This window comes from Vigna angularis, chromosome 5 (assembly GCF_016808095.1).
Source record: "Vigna angularis cultivar LongXiaoDou No.4 chromosome 5, ASM1680809v1, whole genome shotgun sequence".
Classification (NCBI taxonomy): Eukaryota; Viridiplantae; Streptophyta; class Magnoliopsida; order Fabales; family Fabaceae; genus Vigna; species Vigna angularis.
The window spans coordinates 24296378-24307402 of NC_068974.1; the positions used below are offsets into that span (position 1 = coordinate 24296378).

General features: G+C 34.9%; 1 long non-coding RNA gene across 1 annotated transcript; it reads left to right on the forward strand.

Annotated features, from left to right (window-relative positions):
- The first annotated feature begins 7137 nt into the window (after nucleotides 1-7137).
- Nucleotides 7138-10192, forward strand: LOC128196744 (uncharacterized). Its single transcript, XR_008249111.1, has 3 exons — nucleotides 7138-7328; nucleotides 9700-9843; nucleotides 9926-10192. It is a non-coding gene; the product is annotated as an uncharacterized LOC128196744 (long non-coding RNA).
- Nucleotides 10193-11025: the final 833 nt, after the last annotated feature.

Below are 11025 nucleotides of genomic sequence, written 5' to 3' on the forward strand. Positions count from 1 at the left end.
CCAGGTGTTATTCTTCTTCAACGCCTCCAACTCTTCTTCCATAGCACCCTGCCAAAGATGTCGATCGCTGCTATCAAGAGCCTCCTTGTAACTTCTCGGTTCATCCGATCGTTCAAGATCTTCAGCAGCATTCAAGGCGTGGAAAATCAGATCTGCCTCTCCAAACCGTTTGGTCGGCTTAGAGACCCTTCTTTCTCTATCACGAACAAGCTGATAGTTCCCCAAATCAACACCAGTTGCTCTTGTGTGACTTCCATTTCCAGACATATCATCTGCATCATCACCAAGGTCTGTTCGCATCGCACCCATTCGGTTTTCCTCTAACGACCGAACGTTTTCTTCTTGTCCTTCAGCCGTTCGGTTTTCCTCAGTCAACGACCGAACGGTTCCATCATTAGTATGCTCCACCTCTACGAGAGTCTTCTTCTCGTCTCCAGGGTTTTCAACATGCATAGCCATCCTTGTTTCATCAAACATGACATCCCTACTAATGATTAATTTTGAAGGTTTAGAATCTAACCTCCACAACCTGTACCCCTTAATTCCTTCAGCATATCTAAGGAATACACACCTCACCGCTCGGGCGTCCAACTTATCACCTTTGATATGAGCGAACACCAAAGATTCGAAAACCCTCAAGTGTGAGTAATCAGCCGGTCGTCCACTCCATACTTCCATTGGTGTTTTAAAATTTAGAGCTGAAGATGGACTCCTGTTAATCAGGTATACGGCTGTATTTGCAGCCTCTCCCTAGAAAGCCTTTGACAACCCTGATCCAAGTAACATGCACCGAACCCTTTCCAGAATTGTTCTATTCATCCTTTCAGCCAAACCATTCTGTTGAGGAGTTCCCACCACAGTCCTGTGCCTCCTGATCCCTTTCTCTTTGCAAAACTCATTAAACTCCTCCGAAGCAAATTCCAGCCCATTGTTAGTTCTCAGACATTTCAGATTGTACCCCAATTGGTTCTCAGTCTCTGTGTGCCACTCCTTGAACCTTTTAAATGTTTCAGACTTATTCTTCAGAACATAAATCCATACTCTCCTTGAAAAGTCATCAATTATACTAAGGAAATATGCTCCTCCACCATGAGTTAGAGTTCTTGCTGGTCCCCACAAGTCTGCATGGACATACTCAAATGGCCGTTCGGTTAGGTGCTTCCCTTGGTATTCTGTGTGATTTCCCCAAGACGCAATGATCACAGAAATCTAGCTTCTGCAATTTGTCTCCCAGAAGTAAGCCTTGCTTCTCCAATTCTTCAAGACCCTTCTCACTGATATGTCCCATCCTCAAGTGCTAGAGCCGAGTGGTATTCTCAGTCCCACTTGCTACCGAGACATGACCAATGACAGTCGATCCCTCGAGAATGTACAAGCCATTCTTCCTTCTGCCTTTGACAATTAAAGAATCTCCAGAACAAATCCTCATCACTCCATCTTCAACTTTTGTGATATAACATCCAAGATCAAATGAACTAATAGAGATTAAATTTCTCTTTAGTTCGGGCACATACCTCACATTCTGCAACACCATCTCACGATTGTCAAACATCTTCAGCCTCATCGTCCCCACGCCTTGCACTCGGCATGCTTTGTTATTTCCAAGCAGCACGTTTCCATGCTCTTTCTGATCAAGATTCTCAAAAAACTCCTTCACTGGGCACATGTGATAGGTGCATCCGGAATCCATGACCCAGCTCCTTTGAGAATCTTCAGACGAAGCCACCAGAACACCAGCAGATTCATATCCCTCAGACGCCTCTACCACATCAGCAGTTTCTTGTGACCGAACGGTCTTTCCCTTCTCCGGACAGAACTTCTTGATATGACCCATCTTCTGGCACTTGAAACATCGCACCTGTTTCACATCGTCTGGTTTCAACTTCTTCCCATTTCCAGCTTGCTTCTTCCATTTCCCTTTCACCGAAATCAGTCCAGATGTTGCCTCCTCGGTTGCCTTCGAATCTTGGAGCTTTTGAAACTCCTTGGTACGAATTAACGTCACAACCTCTTCTAACGTGATCACCTGGTCTTTTCCGTAGAGCAACGCATCCCTGAAATGCTCGAAGGTTCTTGGAAGAGCATTCAACAGGATGACAGCCTTATCTTCATCCTCCAAACTCACACCAATATTCTCCAGATCATCTACAATCTTGCTGAATTCTGCAAGCTGCTCCTCTATCGTTCTTGATTCTGACATCTTGAACGAATAGAGTTGTTGCTTCAAACACAACCTATGTGCTAGCGACCTTGTCATATACAAAGACTCCAGTTTCGCCCAGATTTCAGCTGCAGTCTTCTCCTTCGCAACCTCCCTTAGAACCTTATCACCAAGACACAAGATGATTGCGCTTCTTGCTTTATCCCCCATTTTCTTCTTCTCTTCTTGCGGCATTGCAGCAGCCATGTTTAACTCACCATTCAATGCTTCATTGCATCCTTGTTGTATCAAGATAGCCTCCATCTTGATCTTCCACAGCCCGAAATCATTAGAACCATTGAACTTCTCGATGTCAAATTTGGTTGCCATTTCTTCTGGAGATTCTTGATTCAAAGCCCCACGGTGGGCGCCAATTGTTGGGTTCGACAGAGAAACAATGAAACCCAGAAAAAGAAACTGAGAAGAAAGAAACGATAAAAACACAGAGAAATTGTAATCTGAATAATACGTGAATTTTTCATTCCCAAAGAAAAGGAGTTGGCAACAATATATAGCCAACAAAAGTACCAACAAAGGCAACACAGACAGGAACACCGTCCGGACCAGACCGAACGGACACAAGACGCAGGAAACCGTCTGGACCAGACGGCATGACAAGAAACCGTCCGGACCAGACGGATCAGACGACCAACAAAAAAATCAAGTCTAAACAACAGTTTCTTATGATTATTACTCTTTCCATCATTTCAATCATCATATTTGCTTGTGGAGACGACAACAAAGATACCAAGCAGAGGGGTGGCGTCGTTGTCGGTGATGGTGTAGGGGGGTGGCACAGATACGCATAGAGAGTTTGTTGTTACTAATGTTGGTGAGGCAATTAAAGTTGAAGAAGGTTTGGTGCTTCACCTGCACCTATATTTTTGTTTCCTATGATTATTGCTTCTCTTTCTATTGTTTCAATATATTGGGTACAAACAAAGTCCTACATCGGATAAAATAAGAGATGAACATGAGTTTATATACACATAACATATTTCCATCATTTTTAAGAGATCTTTTGGAGTGATACCAAAAACAAATCCGTGAGAGCTTGGTCCAAAGCGAACAATATCTTATCACCATAGATATCTATGTGCATGGATTTTGGCATGGAGTTTGTCTGAATTAGAAATAATTTATTAGTTAAGATGTAAAAGAACTGTGTTTGAAAAACAATACTTTTCCTTTTTAGTATTTTTCTACAAATTTAGTGTACCTTTGTATCACTGTATCGATAAGGAAGACACATTTTTTTTTATAATCTAAATTATTTACCTATCATTATATATGAATTTTTTAATCACTTTGAGTTTAAAGAAGAATTGTGCCTTCTCTAACAGTTTGGGAATAAAACTTGAAAGTATTGCAAATTTTTTATTAAGGTGATTTTATGAAAGATTATCCTGATTCACGTTTATAATTGAATCCGTCAATTTAGTTTTCTCACAAGATTTAGTCTTGATTCATATGAGTAATGTTAAAAAAAATTCAAAAGATAAAAAGGTCTTCATCCAGAAAATTTACAACACCAAAATATTCACAAAACTTTTGTGAGACAGGATCACCTCATGTGAACAAAATATTCTTTTTCAATAAAAATAATACAATTAATTTAATTTCTCACAAATCTGTTTTTAATATGTCAAATAATATATAAATATTTTAATCAGACTTACATAAATTTTATAATTGGTTATATAAGAAAATTCACAGTATAATATAAGATGTTGAAATTTTTAATTAGCTAAACATATTTAATTTTTCTTGATTAATTAAACATATTTTTAAAATACATAAGATAATCATTTAATTTTGTTATCAAAAGTTTAAAATATTAAATTTATGAAATAATAAAGTTATAGATTTTTTTATTTTACACTGTTTATTTTTTATTTTTCTAGACTCTAGGTTTCTTCTTTCGTATTTAAAACTTTATCATAATATAATAATATATTTTCTCTAATAAATTAATAAATAGATTATAATCAATAATTATATTAAACTATATATATATTATTTAATAACATTATAATAAAATTAATATAAAAATATTGATTTAAATATAATGAAATGATAATATATTAAATTATCTAATAAAATATATAATTTTATAGTTTATAAAAGTTATTAAAATCTTATATTAGGTTAAACCCACGGGTTTTGGAAACTGATCATTGTTACACTTCAATAATCATGATTGAAAATTCTTTAGGAAATATATCTTTTATTTTCTGACATTAAAAATACTAGATTAAAATTCTAAATCCTCATAAAGTTAAATAATTTTAATTATATTTGAGTCAATAGCTAGTAATTAAAAATTATATTTAAATAAGACTTGAATATTTTTTTTCTTTGTAAATCCCATCGTGATCTATTACTTTCGAGGCTTTTTTTTCTTAATAATTGAGAGATAAGAATCATTGTCGATGGTGATTAAAGATTATTTAATTGTTTTGATATATTATTTGTTGGTGTGCTAAGTAAAGTTGCGATATACATGAGGAAAAAAGAGAAACTCTATCTTACCTTACCGCCTATAAAAAGTAGAGTCTAATAATTATATTAATTAGTCCATAAATTGTTCACGATCTAATGACTTTTTTTAATTGATACATAAATTTAATAAAGTACATGTGAATATATATAGTTGCAAGCTGTGCAAGAAATTTGCAGAATAGGTAAAGATACAAGACTTATTAATTTGTGCATGTTGACCTTTCAGATCAATATATATATATCTATAAAGGAAAATTATATATATATATATAAAGTTGTAAATGGCTATCATATTGAGTTAGACCTCTACAACTTAGACCTTATCAAGATAATTGATGAAACCTTTAGAATTAATATATAAAACAAAATTTATACATATCGAAGTGATATTTTAGGATGTAACACCTATATGAATACAGTCTACAGTAGATTATAAATATTAATTGATTGATTAATTTGTTTTTATTATAGTAAGTTTACATTGAATTTTACTTATTCCTTTCTCCCAACCCATTTGGCCATGGCCAGATGATGATTTTAATAAATATTTTATTGAAATTGAGAATAGTTGAGATTAAATAATTTAATTTAGTCACTTTAATAAAAAAAATAAAAATTTTATTCTCTTAAAATAATTATATATAAATGCTTTATTTATACTGTGGGAATATTAAATACTCATAAATGTTAAATTATTTTTGGACAAACAATAAATTGTAATAAATTAAAATTACATTATATTAAATATTTATTTTTTATTTTAAATTTAAAATATAAACCCTCTTCTAAAATATTATAAAAACCTCTTTCATACATAATTTATGTATGAATTATATCATACATTAGATTCTACACAAATTAATCTAATCTATATCTTATATAAATTAATCATTTGCTCTTAAATTACATTGCTTAATCCACTCACTCATTTATTTTTAAATTATTAATATAAATTTAAATGAATGAAATCCAAAAAATAGTTTTATGTAATATATATATATATATATATATTATTTTCCTTTGATTTATATTTATTTTATGTAGTCTGACGATTATAAAATTTACGTATTAGAGTCATTAAATAAAAATAAAACTAGAAAATAATTTAATTCCTCCTAAAATCTAAAAGAACTATTTACTATCATCAAATGGAAGAGGAAATATAGATAAACTTATGGATATGTTCAATATGCTGAATCTACTGGAAAACTTAATTGTCAATTTGATTTTTCTAAAGGTCTGTTGAAAAGACTTGGTCATCACAAATCTAGATGAAAGTTTCGCTTAATTGGATTGAATTACTTATCCAATCTTAATGATATTGGTGGCTCTACTATAGCATAACAAAATTTGCTTATGAGGAACAATCTTTGTTTCTTATTTCTTAATTGTAATCAAAACATAAATGCGTAAGTAACTTACTTTTCATTATACAACATCAAAAACCTTCATAAATATTAATGTATTATTTTCACAAAGATGAAAAGAAGACATCGGTACAAAGTACAACAAATTCCTACAATGTTGTCTGATGTAAAAAGACACGTTTAAGGTCTCTAATGGATATATATCACAAAGCTGCACTTCACAATGATATAGTTTTCTTTCTTCCTAAGACTATATAAAACAAGATACTGTGATGTGACAGTCTGCTATGCACTTTGCTCATAGATAGCTTCTAAAATCCTCCGCCAACTCACTTCCTCCTCTGCCACCTCAGCATCCACCACCTCCGCATCCACCACCTCCTCCACCACCTCCGCATCCACCACCTCCTCCACCACCTCCGCATCCACCACCACCACCTCCACCGCCACCTCCGCCATCACCTCCACCACCGTCGCCACGCCTACGCTTGGTATCTTTGTTGTCGTCTCCACAAGCAAATATGATGATTGAAATGATGGAAAGAGAAGCAATAATCATGAGAAACAAAAATATAGGTGAAGAATGAAGCACCAAAGCCTCTTCACCTCCATTTGACTCACCACCATCAACCACAACAAAGTGTCTAGCCATGTATCTTTTCACTGTAAATCTCTATATTATCACATTTTCGTACATGCGTCTTGCCTATATATATAATCCTTTATAAATTTGGAATTATACCATCTTTGACAAGTCATCGGTACGAGACTTTAGAACCACGAAAATACCAAGAACTTTCGATCATACATATACCTTATCTTTTACTAGCTAACTACTTCGAAAAATCATATATACTAAATTGGCTTAATAGCATTTATGGTCCCTATTTTTGTCGGATTTGTTTGAAATGGTTCTAGTTTTTTTTTTTTTGCTTAATGTTGTCTTAAAGAATGTAATTTATGTTCAATTTAGTCCTTTTTACAAACGACGTTTAAATCGTTAACGACCGACAGTCCAAGTGTGCAAAAGAGTAATGAGATGACATTTAACTGCCCACGTGGATTCCCTTCAGACACAGTGTGGTGGATTTAATAATTTTGAAAGTGCAATTGCAGATATTAGGGTTTTTGTTTTCAAAATTAAATTAAGGGTGCTGAGAATCAAAGTTCTAACGTGGTTTGGTAGCGAAATCTGGAAGATTGGGAAGAACATCAGTGACGTCCACTTGAAATTAGAGGCATTGATCTTTGGCAGTCAGGTATGCATTCGTAATCTCGTAATCTAAGCTCTGTGTTGTGCCATTCCTATGTAACATTTTGTTGAACAGTGTAAAATGTGGAAAATGTTTTAAATGTGAGTGTTAGATTTTGCCAAAGTTAGATTTTGTTGAAAAATTGTGCGAACTGTTTAGGGCATTGTTGTGTAACATATTATAATTGGTTGTGTGTGGGTGATTGTTGATTGTTGGTTTATTGTTTATGATTTTGGTTTGGTTTCCCATACGATTTACCAGTTACTTTTAGCGTTTACATAGCAGTTACTTTTAGTGTTTCCATAGTGGTCCCATACCCATAAAGTTCATTTTATAGGCTTGCATTTGGAATGTCTGAGGAGAGATTTAATGTTATGGTCCGCCACGGTGGGACCCTGGTAAAGGATATACCTTTTGAATATGTTGATGGGGAAGTCACTTATTGGAGTGTGGACCCTCACAAATGGAGTTATTTCGAAGTGGTAGATTCCATTAAAGAGTTGGGGTATATTAAAGTGTCTGAGTTATATTATTGCATTGAAAATATTTTGCATAAGTTCTATGATGACAGAGATGCAATGAACATGGTAAACGTTGCCAAGTTTTTTGGGGAAGTTCACTTGTTTGTGGTCCACGGTGTGGATGATGAGCTAGAGATTATTGTTGAAAGTGAATTAAATGAAGAAGTTACATTGCTCTGTCATGCAAGTATAGAGAGTGAAGGTAGCCATGTAGGTGGGAATGGGGATAATAAAGTGGAGGATGATGAAGTGGTTGTGCAGGTGGAGGATGATGAAGTGAACGTGCAGCTGGAAGTTGATGAAGTGAACGTGCAGGGGGATGTAGTGAACGTGCAAGGGGAGGATATGGTTGAACAACACGTTGGGGTAGAGGAGGAGGAAGTTGTCATTGAACAACATGGGCAAGGGGAGGAAGAAGTAGTCATTGAAGAATTTACTTCAAGTGAGGATGATGATGTAGGGGTGGTGCATGGTGAAGTTCCGCATGGAGTAGTTGATGAAGAACAAGTGGATGAAGGACAAGTAGATGAAGGAGTAGTTGATATTGATGTAAATATTGATGAATTGGTAGATGATAATATAGAAGGGTGTGTGTTAGTAGAAGTTAGTGAAAATGAAGTCAACTATGATTTAGAAACACATGATAGTGCATATAGGCAAAGAAACTCAAATCATAGGGGGGTTGTTTGATAATGAGTGGGACTCATAATTTTTGGACAGTCCAGAAGAAAGTGGAAGTGAGGATGGAGGTGATGAAAGGCAAAATTGTGGTCCATTTGAGACATTTGTTAAGCAAAAAAGTATGTCAGAATACAAGTGGGAATTGGGAACAAAATTTAGTGATAAAAATGAGTTTATGGATGTTGTTAGAAGTTATGTCATCCATGCGGGGAGGAATTTGAAGTTTGTTAAGAATGACAACAGAAGGGTACGAGTGAAATGTTTGGGTGCCCAAAAAAAATGTCCATGGATGACTTATTGTGGATGTTTAGAAGGATGTAGAACATGGCAACTGAGAAAAATATTGGATACGCATAGTTGTAGTAGGCAATTCAATATCAAAATGATGAATGCTAAGTGGTTGAGTGATTAGATACCACACTACATGAAAATCCGAATTTGAAGATAAATGAAATACGATCAAAAGCTTTGAGGAAATGGAATACAAATGTCACAATATCTAAAGCTCGTAGGGAAAAATTAATAGCATCATGCAAAGTTGAAGGTTCATTTAAAAATCAGTTCACCAGAATATATGACTATGCACATGAATTATTGAGATGTAACCCTGAATCAGCAGTCAAAGTTAAAGTGGATAGTGAAAATGGTCAGACCACATTTCAGAGGTTTTATGTTTGTTTGAAAGCTTGCAAGAATAGCTTCGTCTCTTGTAGGCCCTTTATTGGTTTGGATGGATGTTTTCTGAAAGGAAAGTACAAGGGGGAGTTATTAACCGCTGTTGGTAGAGATCCTAATGAGCAGATGTTATCTCTGGCATATGCAATTGTGGAAGTAGAGAATAAAGAAACTTAGACATGGTTTTTGGATTTGTTGATAGAAGACCTTGAGGGCACTGAAGTATGTAGTTCATGCACTTTTATGTCTGACCAACAAAAGGTATATCTATTTATTATATCTCTCTAAATTGGTTTCTAATATTACTGATATAATTTTTGGTCCACATTGTTAAAAATGTTCAATTTGGTTCCTTTTCACAAGATTTCCTGCCAGCTATGTTTGAACTTTTACTTGGGGCAAAGCACAAATTTTGCATGCGACACTTATATATATATATATATATATATATATATATATATATATATATATATATATATATATATATATATATATTTCAGAAAAAATTTCAGAGGACACAGCTTGAAGAATCTGATGTGGAAGGTTGTTACTAGTACATACCCCCAAGCTTGGGAAAGAGAAATGTTAAATATAAAGGATGTCAATGTGGAGGCTTACAAATACCTAATCGCTATTCGCCCAAGGTATTCGTCCTACCTTAACTCTCTATCGTTCCTCCTGTTATATACTTTTAGTTTCCTAACGATTTCTTAATCTTTGTAACAGGTATTGGTCTAGATCTAGATTTACAGGTCGAGCAGTATCTGCACTAGTAAATAACATGAGTGAAGCTTTTAATAGTGTTATTGTTGATGCTAGAGGAAAACCCATTATAACCATGCCAGAGGAAATTAGAGTTTACCTCATGAAAAAAATGGGCAACCAACAAAATCAAGATGTGTAATATGGACTTTCACATCTGCCCCAAGATTAGAAAGAGACTTACAAAAGAATCAAATTTATCAAAAAATTGGATCCCAAGGTAAGCATTTCCTTTCCCACAATTAATTCATGTCACTTGGTCTGTGATAAAACTATTGATATTCATCACTTCATATTTAACTTTTAATCATGTATTACTTCATGGTAGTTGGTCTGGAGAAAAAATGTTTAAAGTTAGGCATTTTGCAGTGATTACAAACAAGTTTGCAGTCAACTTGGACAGTCAAGAGTGTACCTACAGGAAATGGGTCATTAGTGGCATCCCTTGCTGCCATGCAATTGTAGCAATGAGATTCTTAAATTTAGATCCAGAAGAGTATGTTCCCATTTGGTTCAGAAGGTCCACGTATGATGACACATATGCGTCCCTCATATTTCCACTAAATAGGCACATTTTATGGGAAAGAACAGCCTTCCCAGACGTCCTCCCACCATTTAAGAGAAAATTACCTAGCAGACCAAAGAAAAAGAGAAGGTTGGAGAGTTAAGAGCTATGAAGGGATGAAACCAAAATGACCAAAGGTGGCCACCGCAAAAAATGCAGCATTTGTCGTATTGTTGGGCATAACAGAAATCAATGCCCCTTACGTCCTCAAGATCAACTAGGCCTACCACAACCATCTAAAGCAGCACCCCAATCACCAACTTAAGAAATGACACAACCATGTGATGCACCACCCCAACCAACATAGGAATCCACAGAACAACCAACTCAGCCAATCAGAAGGGACAAGTTACCAATTAGGAGACCTTCTACTTTATAATGTTAAAAATTTGGTGTACTTTTAAAGGGCTAACATGGGTTCCCTTGTTCAGCCTATTAAACGTCCGTCTTAGGGGGACGGACGTTCATAACATTATAAATGTCCGTCTCAACCAAGGAT